Below are 10552 nucleotides of genomic sequence, written 5' to 3' on the forward strand. Positions count from 1 at the left end.
AACCGAGGCTCCGCGGCGCTGCCGTATCGTTCCTCCTGGGCGGGATTCTGACTTAGAGGCGTTCAGTCATAATCCCACAGATGGTAGCTTCGCCCCATTGGCTCCTCAGCCAAGCACATACACCAAATGTCTGAACCTGCGGTTCCTCTCGTACTGAGCAGGATTACCATGGCAACAACACCAGTTATTGTCTCTATAGCTCTACCAATGCTGGATTTCACATGCAGAAAATCACAAGCAGGAAGCAGACAAACGAAAAATAACCAACCAAAAATGACCAGATAGCAAAACCTCATTCAGAAAGAAAACTGAAAATATTAAAAACCAAAACAACGTTAAAATGGGTCAAAAGGGAGATCAAATGATAAAGTATTGCACTTTAGCCAACTGCATGTTCCATAGTGGACTGTGCAATGCTCTCTGTCTGAACTACAGTCAGAGGGGGTTCAGGCTTTCACAGTCACCAACAGCCTTCTGAAAACTGTGTTTAGAATTTAAGCTCTGATACTGTTCCCTCCTTTGGATTTGGATTTTATTTACAATCACGGATCACACAGGCTGGTATGCTTCTTCCATGTGGATTTAGTTGATGTCTTGCTTAGATGGCTGCTTATTTGAAGACCGGCCTTTAAGATATTAGACTATTCTTTCTGATAGCTGGGCACCATTATCATTTCTTCACCACACTTTGCTATCTCATTCACTTCTTCAGTTATCTCTTCCCGAGAGCCAGCACAAGGATGCCTCTTGAGGATTAGTGTTCCTGACTCAATTCAGCACACTTTCAATCACCTTTCATGCATGCAAAAGTGGATAATAAGGAAGACCAAAGAATTATTGATGCATTTGAATAATGATATTGTCAAAGGATATACTATGGACTACCAAAAGCAAAACAAAAACCCCCAACTCACTGACATCGAGTAGATGCCAACTCATAGTGACCCCTAGGTCAGGGTGGAACTGCCCTGTGCGTTTCTGACACTGTAGCTGTTCACTGGAGCAGAAAGCTCCAGCTTTCTCCTGAGGAGCAGCTGGTGGTTTCCATCTGCTGACCTTGCAGTGAGCAGTTCACCACATAACCGCTACACCCCCAGGGTTCCAGATGGACTCTCAGAAGAACAAAGAAATCTGTCCTGCAAGTAGGACAGCTAAAGTACCCCTGAGAAGCAAGGATGGTGAGCCTTTGTCTCATGTGTTTTGGACATGTTATTGGGAGCAACCAGCCCCTGGAGAAGGACATTATTATACTTGATAGGGGGTCAGTGAGAAAGAGGAAGATGCTTACTGAGATGGATGGACACGGTGACTGTAACAATGGGCTCCAACAAAGCAACATTGTGTAGCTTTTATGGCTGAGAAGAGGTACTGCTGGGGACAAAGGACTATATCCTAATGCTTTCTGATCCTGACTCATGGTGACTACTAACTTCCCTAATAAATCTCCATAACCACGAGTATTTCCAGTGAGTGCCATTGGGACACTTCGTGGGAGTATCAGACCCGGGAGAGAAGAATGCATGGCAGGGATTGTTGATATCAGAAGGCTTGTCTGACCTGTGCCCCACAGGAATCTTCCTTGGAGAGACTCTTCCTTGAAGAGATGTGGAATTGGGCTCTCCTCCCTAGTGCAACTGGAGGAAGTCAGACATGGACCCCGGGTCATTGTCCTCATGCCTCACTCAAGAATTTTATCAAGTGGGGTTCCGGAAGCGATAGTCCTTAGCATCACTCAAGCCACGTCAGCAAAGAACTGTGATGCAAGAATAGGAAGCAAGAGCACTGGTTCTTCAGGGCAAGGGTTCTCCCTTGGCACCCTGCTAGGCCCTGGATTGAACCTGCTGATTCAGTTCTAGATTCATGAAGTAGAGAATTCATATCTGAAATGAGAGGCAAGGTGTGTTAGAGTAGACTAGAGAAACAAATTCATTGACATTCATATATGTGTAAGAGAGAACTTTATATCAAAGAGCAAGTGTATATATATATTATCATTTTATTAGGGGTTCTTACAATTCTTATCATAATCCATACATACATCAATTGTGTCAAGCACATTTATACATTCATTGCCCTCATCATTCTCAAAACATTTGCTCTCCACTTAAGCCCTGGCATCCGCTCCTCATTTTTTATCCTCCCACCCCGCTGTCTCCTCCCTTATAAACCCTTGATAATTTATAAATTATTATTTTGTCATATCTTTCCCTGTCCGACGTCTCCCTTCACCCACTTTTCTGTTGTCCATCCCCCAGATATGTAGATCCTTGTAATCAGTTCCTGAGCAAGTGCATATTAAGAAACATCCAGCCCAGTCCAGATCAAGTCCATAAGTCTGATATTTGCATATATGTCCGATACTAGCCCATAAATTCCTCTTTAGACTCACACAACACATGCAATGATGCTGAATGCAGGAAGATCATAGGCCAGTGGGTGGAAAGTCTTGTAGATCCAGTGGCGGTGGAAGCATCGCCGCGCTGGCGTGGGTCTCCACGTGACTCTTCCAGCTCCAGGGCTCTGGCTCCATCAGTGTGTCTCCATGTGGCTTTTCAACAGGAATGTGAAGCAGAGAGTGTGTCCTGCCTCCAGGGAGGAAGACAGGATTTCCCAGAATCCACAGAAGGCTATGCCCACACAGAGGCCCCATTGCTATGACCTGATTGACAGGTTAGACTCCACACCTCCACTCAAGTTGATAGGGGATTATGTCACTGCCGCACAAAGCCATCTGCTGTGAGACAGTGGATGGCATTAAGACAAATGTGAGGGACATAATGAGGTTTAAAATAACCGTGAGGACGCTTGGGAAGGAGTGGATATATAGAAGGACGCTTTCTGCTCTTCAGGTGAGCCAGACAGATCGGGTGTGGAGGTGGAGAAAGTAGATAAGGAACTTCTCCTAGGCTGGGCGCTTGCACACCAGAGACCGTGAAAGGAAACACTTAAAGATTGGAATAGAAATAAGAATGAGAGATTCGATGTGAAGGAGTGGAGTTATCAATTCTGAGGAGGACTGGCTCCATAGCAATGATAGGGTATAGATTATGGTCTTGGGAAAGAGGCACTGAAAAAAGTTAAAATCAAGTAAAAATAAATTAAAAGGTTAAAGTGTTATAAGGATAGGCCATTTATTTACTTACCTGCAGCTGTTACCAAAACCCAAAGCAAAACCTACTATCACTGAGTGCATTCCAAGTCACAGTGATGCTCTATAGCAGCGGTTCTCAACCTGTGGGTTGCGACCCCTTTGAGGGCTGAACGACCCTTTCATAGGGGTCAGCAGATTCATAAGAGTAGCAAAGTTACAGTTATCAAGTAGCACCGAAAATACTTTTATGTTGGGGGTCACCACCACATGAGGAACAGGATGAAAGGGTTGTGGCGTTAGGAAGGTTGAGAACCACTGCTCTAGAGATTTCTGAGACTGAATCTTGACAGGAGTGGCCAGCCTCATGCACAGCATAGGTTTGAAATGCCGACCTTGCGGTTAGTAGCCCAAATGACTAACCACAATGCCACCAGGCTTATTGAGCTATTATCAAGCTAATTGGAAACTCAAAAAGACTCAGCTTGATGAGTATAAAGCAGGCCCTGAAGTACACAGACCGTCAGCACAGGGTTGTTACTCAGAGATGTTGTGAGTCTCACACCGGCACTTCTGTCGGGGAAGGCACGGGGACACTGGACCTCTGCCGTGGACAGATGAAGAAAGGCAGTAACAACCGCTGCACATGGTAGCAGCCCTGCTGGCACAGCGGGCTACATGTTGGGCTATTAGCTGCAAGGAAAGCAGTTTGAACCTATCAGCTGCTTCTTGGGAGAAAGATGAGGCTTTTTGCCCCAACACTTACAGTGGACTCAATGGCAATGGGTGTGTGGGTGGGAATGTTTGTCACTCCACATGAAGGGGAAACTAACTTAAGCCAAGAGTGTTAGAAATAAAAGCAGCCAAGCTGTCCGGAGATGCAGCGGCCTGAGCTGACTGGGAGCATAAAGAATTCTGTTGCTGTGATAAGTCTCCACGTGACTCCTCCTACTTTGGAGAAACAAATCCATATAAACTCATGTATAAGAGAGAGTTTTATATAAAGGGTAAGTGTGCATCAAGAAAACATCCCAACCCAGTGCTGCACAAGCCCACAAATCCAACATTAACCCATATGTCCAACACCAATCCACAAAGTCCTCCTCCATCTAACAAAACACACACAATGACGCCGACTGCAGGAGGACAGCCGAATCAGTGACTGTGTAAGCATCTCAGTGCTGGCAAAGGGTCTCCACTTGGCTGCTCCAGCACCCAGGGCTGCATCGGGGTAGTTCCATGTGGCTTCTTGCAGGAAGTGAGCCTTGTCAGCTAAAGCAGAGAACTGGCTAAGGCAGCTTCACCCTGGTCCGACCATCACAAAGCAAGAGACCCGAGAACTCCAAAGGTGAGGCTCATTGAGCCATTGATCTCGCCGTGCTTCAATGAACCCCACATGTTAACAGCCAGGTTGGCACAATAAACTAACTACCTCAGTTGCTGTGAGATGCTGGGTCCATATTAGGCTCTCAGGGACCCCTGTGTGACAGAGAAATGACCTCCCAGGGTTTTCCAGAGTGGAAATTTAAGGGAGCAGAGAGCCTCATGCCTTTCTCCCACAGAGCCGTGAGCCATTGCCAGCCTCTCAGCGAGCAGCCAAGTCCCTGAGCATGGTGCCACTAGGCTCCTGGTACGCAGTACCAGCCCTGACACTGACAACCTCGGAAGGAGTCATGTTTTTCTTAAGTGAAGTCCTTTTGGGACATTTGAATGGCTGTAATATGAACAGAATAAGTATTTCAGTGCATATCAGTGGGGGGCTTTTACAGGACAGACACTCCAGAGCAGTCTGAGGAAGTAGAGATGATTCCTCTTCTCCACGTGACCGAAAATGAGGTGGTCTCTAAGTTCTAAGTCAGAAGCCATAAACCTTTTCCTGGGAGGTGACAGGCAAGGTAATATTTTCGGCACCAGGGGCTACAACTACTCACTTCCTAGGTGGTTCAATAGGCACAATTGTATGGTTAAGATACATAAAAATTATAATAAAGTCATAGAGCATGAGAGATAGGAGAGAGTAAAATAAAGGAATCAGACACATTTCACGGTATCATGCTCACCTTCTGGATGCCCATGATCTTAGCAGCCAGGTCCCGCGCACAGCGTGGGCCGAGGCGGGCTGGAATGGAGACTGCCGGAGAGAGCCAGCCGGCCTGAGACCCCGCTTATTGCTAACCCAGGGCTATATCTACTGAGAAGGAGCGTGATTACAGGTAACCACATGTCACAGGAAAGGGCAGTACAATAGGCATACACACAGTAGGATATACAATAGGCATAGGTGTAACAGGAAGAGGATGAGCTAGGGGTATACACGATAAGAAGGGGAGGGACTAGGGGTATACATGTGACAAGATGGGCGGACCCTACATTCATGATGGCAGCCTAACCTTGGTCACCCTTGGGTGGGCTTGACCTCTCAGGGGTCTCCTACAAGGAAACAGCCAACTACTATCCTTATCAGTAGGGAGTGGGTCCTCCATGCTGTGGGATAAACAGGGTGACTGCTTGCTCTGGATAGCTGATAACCCTTAGGGAGAATAACCCCTGACCTACTTCTGTTGACCTCCAAGTGTATAGTCATTTGCCACATGTAGCAAGCAGCTAAATTTGGCATATATTTGGGGGAGACAACTTGGGAGAAATTTGTGTTTCCCACATAACGTGAAAGCAGGTATTCATGAATGAATGTGGCTGAGTTCAAATAAAGCTTTATTTACAAAGCAGTGTCTTGCCAGATTTGGCTCATTGCTGTAGTTTGCTGACTCCCAAGTTTTCGAATCCCAATCCAGAATTCTCCTCCTTATACCACAGGTCATATAATGCACTGGCCCAGCCTTTTCCCAAAGCACACCGTTCAAGCTATAGAAACATATTTAATGGACCCAATTTGGAACACGGTCACATTTCTAAGAAAGACAGAAACAAACCAGCTTGGAAAAGGGGCTATAGATGGAGACAGACTTGGAGTCAGGGTGTCCTGGGCCTCTCGGCTGTTGCTCATCAGCTACGTAAGTCTAGCTCAGCTGAATCTCCACCTCCCGTCAAACAGCACAGGTGGGTTATATGAAATGTCTAAGGTACCTTCTGCCTCTGAAACTCTGAGAGGTTGGTGACTTTGTAAAAAGATAGCCCTGTACCAACAAAGTTCTGACAAGTATCAGTCATTGCCGTTTTTGCCGGGCCATTCCTCAAAGTTGTCAATAATCCATCGATCACAACACGTTGGCCTTTTCCACATTGTGTATTTCTACGTATGGGAAGTTGTACCTTTGCTAGTTCCTTAAGAACCTGGGAATATATTGCCCTTTGCTTCACAAACATAGCCATATGCGTGCGTCAAGCTCCAGTTCAGGTGACCTGACTGATTAACTGTTACTAAGCAAGCGAAAGTACCTAAGACTTTGTACTCTACCCTGTGTGTGTCCACCAAGAGCATGGTCAGGCTGGGGCACTAACAAAACGAGATTAAAATGAATGCAGCCAAAGCTGCAGCTCTGTACACATGCACAGCACTTCTAGAGAAGACTCCTGGGTAGACTTTCTGCTCAGGATAGGGCACGCTCCACTGCACAGCAGTCTGGTCAACATGAGCTCAGCTCTCATGCCAGGTGCAATAGCCCTCCTTGGTTTACAAAGGTTTCTGATCTGAGGAGGGGAGTCAAGTGTCCAGCTCTAGCACTCAGTTCCCCACTGTAAATAAATTGGATTTTGGATTACTGCTAAGCTGTCTGACTGATGTGAAACAGCCTACTGGAGTTTACTCAAAAGCGGAGCCAGGCTCTGGACATCATTCAGTAAGGCCTTTCTCAAACGGCCAGTGCCGTTTATAACTTTCAGTGGGCCAAGCTAAAGAACCGAAAGAAGTTACGTTTGAAAAAAGGAGGGGGGAAGGGGCAGGAAAATAATGAGTAGATACTACAAAACGACATTCCTAGCTACTACCAGAATGCCATCTCCATACAATAAACTATAAGCCTTTAGGTGGAATAGGCTGAAAATGTGATACAATCAGAGATGAGCACATCAGGTTCAGGAATAGGATTTTAAATCAGTATTCTGAAGAGTAGCATGGTGCACTTGCAAAACCCTAGTTTTTGTTAGAGTTCTACAGCTGTTATAGTGGCCACTAGAATGCAGGGCTATTTTATATGCAATTTTAAATGCAAATTTACCAGCTCAGTAACAGTAATTGTCTGTCATGTTACCCACATTCCAAGGCTTAAGGTACTGTATGTTGGATAACACAGACCTGAATCACCAGCTATCATGAAGCACTAGAAATGAATACACAGTTCCTTTGTCTTCTTCCTAAGAGGGCATATACCCCAAGAGTCTTAGATGTAGGGACGATCCTTTCCTTGTTTCCTGAGGTTCCTTCCAGTTATTTCTAGAATCAAGTACAAGTCTACTTGTTATAGATCACGATGCCTTTTTGTGCCTCCATCCTAGAATACAAGGAGCCCTGTAGACACAACAGTTGTGTTAGGTCTGCAGTTCAAAACTACCAGTCGCTTCAAGGAGGAAAGACGAGGCTTTCTACTCCCCTAAAACACATTTTGTTGACACAGATAGGCAGCAGATCATGCCCAAGCTTCCCCCCACCCCCACCCCCACGCAGCAGGAGGCAGCCCAAGCTCAGCCCTGCAGCCCCAGCAGAAACAGTCCGGAGAAGCAGGCCAGGTAGCAACGCCATGGCGGCGTGGCACGCCTACATTCATGGGCAACCTCGTGACAGACACCTGTCAGGACGTGGCCACGGCGGGCTACAGACACACCATCTGTCTGAGCCGCTGTCCCCAGGGAAACGTTCCTCTCAATCACGCCAGCCGAGGTTGGGATTCCTGTTGGCTACGACCGGCCAAGTTGTTTCGTGAACAGGCTGACACGTGGGGGCTAGAAATGTCCTATGATCCGGGACTCGCTGCTGCTGGACGGAATACACCATGATGAGCTCTGGCGGAGCCCCCACCTCAACTTCATGACTACCCAGACGCCAGTTCTGCCGATGGCCAAAGGTGTCCAGTGGTCTGACCCAGAAGGGTTATGAAATGGCTTCCCACCGGTGGTGTTCCCAGTACTGACCTTGTCTGTCTTCCCCCCACCCCACCTTTTGGGTGCCATTTACCGCACACTCCTTATTGTTGCCAAAACCATATGTGGGGGGGGGGGCTGAGCTGGATCGACACCTCCATGTGTGGTTGGAAAACTTTTTCTGAATAAAAAATGATTCTAACAAAAAAATTTGTCTTGCAAACTCAGAGCAGCCAATCTTAGTCACCATGAGTTATACTGGACTCTGGCAGTTTTTTCTTCTTAAATCCTAGAACTTACGCTAGACGGTTTAGGTTTATAGGTACCTTTATAAAATTCTAATTTGCCCCCCCAACTACCAGGACCCCAATTCTGCCTTGCAGACCTGGTTAGACCAGATGATGCACAGCGGTGCAGATGGGAACTGGAAACGCAGGGAATCTAGGACAGATGAACCTCTCAGGACCAGGGGTGACAGTGGCGATACCAGGAGGGAAGCGGGGTGTAGAAAGGGGGAATTGATCACAGGGAGCTACATATAACCTCCTCTCTGGGGGGCGGGCAGCAGAGGGGTGGGTGAAGGAAGACGCCAGGCAGTGTAATATAAGATACAATAACTTATAAATTATCAAGGGTGCATGGGGGAGAGGAGAGGGGACAAAAGGAAAATGAGCTGATTCCAGGAACCCAAGAGGAAAGCGAATTTTGGGGATGAGGGCAACAAATGTATAGATGTGCTTTACACAATCGATCTATGTATTGTGATGAATTGTATGCGCCCCAATAAATTGATTAAAAAATAAAAGTCTGAAGAAAAACAAAAATAAAATTCAAATTTGCCATGAATAGGAATCCTTATTTATGATTGATCCAGGCCCTCAAAAGCAAGATATGCCTCATATTATGATGTACGTGGTGCTGTCAGTGGTATTTCAAAGGCTAGCTCAGCCATCCAAAGTGAACAGGGTTCAGCACAGGTTCGTACTAAGAAAGGACTATGAAGGAGTAGGCTGTCCACTTCTGAGGAATTAACCACTGAAAACCTTATAGGAACTGTCAAACATCGTCAGATCTGAAGATGGCGTGACTAGAAGCAGAAGTGTCAGTTCCAGATGAACCCGAGGACTGGGAGGCACTCAAGCCATGACTGAGAAAGAGCTGCCTTCTCAAAAGTAGGGTCCACCATGATGCAAATGTTGGAAAATTTGTGAAACCCTTCAGGACCTACATTTGCTGATGGGGTATCACCCAAAATAAGAACAGCTGCAAAAATCTAGTCATTGGAACTTAGAATTTACAAAGTATGAATCTAGAAAAATTGGAAGTTATATAGTGAAATTGAATGCATAAAGATTTTGTTAACTGAAATGGAGGGGCACTGGCCATTTTGAATCAGAAAATCCTATGGCTTATTTACCATGGGAACAACAGATTCAAAAGCAGTGGCCTTGATAGGCATACAAGGAAATGTAGTCAACAGAAAACTTAGCCAAATTTTTGCACCACTACAGCTAGTGATGAAGACATTGAATTCTACAAATGTCTTCAGTCCAAAATTAATCAGACATGCTATCAATATGCCTTGATAATTTGGCAACTGGAATGCAAGTTGCTGCCAGGTGAACCTTGGCTCACAGAATACCAGATGTTTACTTGTGTTTTATTAGAAGGCGCTAGACTGGATCCTAACGAACTGTGGCTGGCTGTCCTTGAGATGGATGGGAATTTACTGTGTTCGTGTGGGGCCTGTACAGGCAAGAGGCAATTGTACAAACAGAACAGAGGAATCCTGCAGGTTTACAATCACGAAAGGTGCCCATCAGGCTTACATCCTCAACCTGTATCGTGAGCAAATCATCGGAGGTGGATGGTGTGCAGTTTTTGTACCCATCTTAATAATGCTCATTTTCTGTTATTCCCAGAATACATAAAAATGCTAACCCTTCCTTGGCCTGCAAACATCCCCAGCATTGGCCTAGATTTATCCCTTAGAAGAAAACTGTTCTATCATTAACATGTTACAAAGGCTTTACCTCAAAGGACTTTTCCTGGGGGCATTTAAAAATTCTCCACTAAACCTTCCAGGTTAAGACTTCTCCTTGAAGACATTGTAGGTTTTCCTTTGCCCTCAAACTGTTCCTGGTTATTTCCAGACCAACTCCCTTACTTTCTCACCTTTTCCTAGAGAAATGACCACCAGTGCCACAAATTAGTCAAGCTTTAATTCCCACCAACCACAGACCAGCCCTTCCTCCCCCACCAACACACTGCTTCTCCTCACTGAGAAATTCTCATCCTTCTTTATGGTTAGTTCACCTTCTCCAGAAAATGTCCAGGTGCATAATTATACACTGTTACTTGTCACAAAACTGACCAGAAGCATTCTTCTACCCAAATTTGGTGTAAATGCTTTAGTTCTTATTCCAGCCA

The sequence above is a fragment of the Echinops telfairi genome, unplaced genomic scaffold, assembly GCF_000313985.2.
Source record: "Echinops telfairi isolate 266 unplaced genomic scaffold, ASM31398v2 ScPeMD7_23;HRSCAF=83, whole genome shotgun sequence".
Taxonomy (NCBI): Eukaryota; Metazoa; Chordata; class Mammalia; order Afrosoricida; family Tenrecidae; genus Echinops; species Echinops telfairi.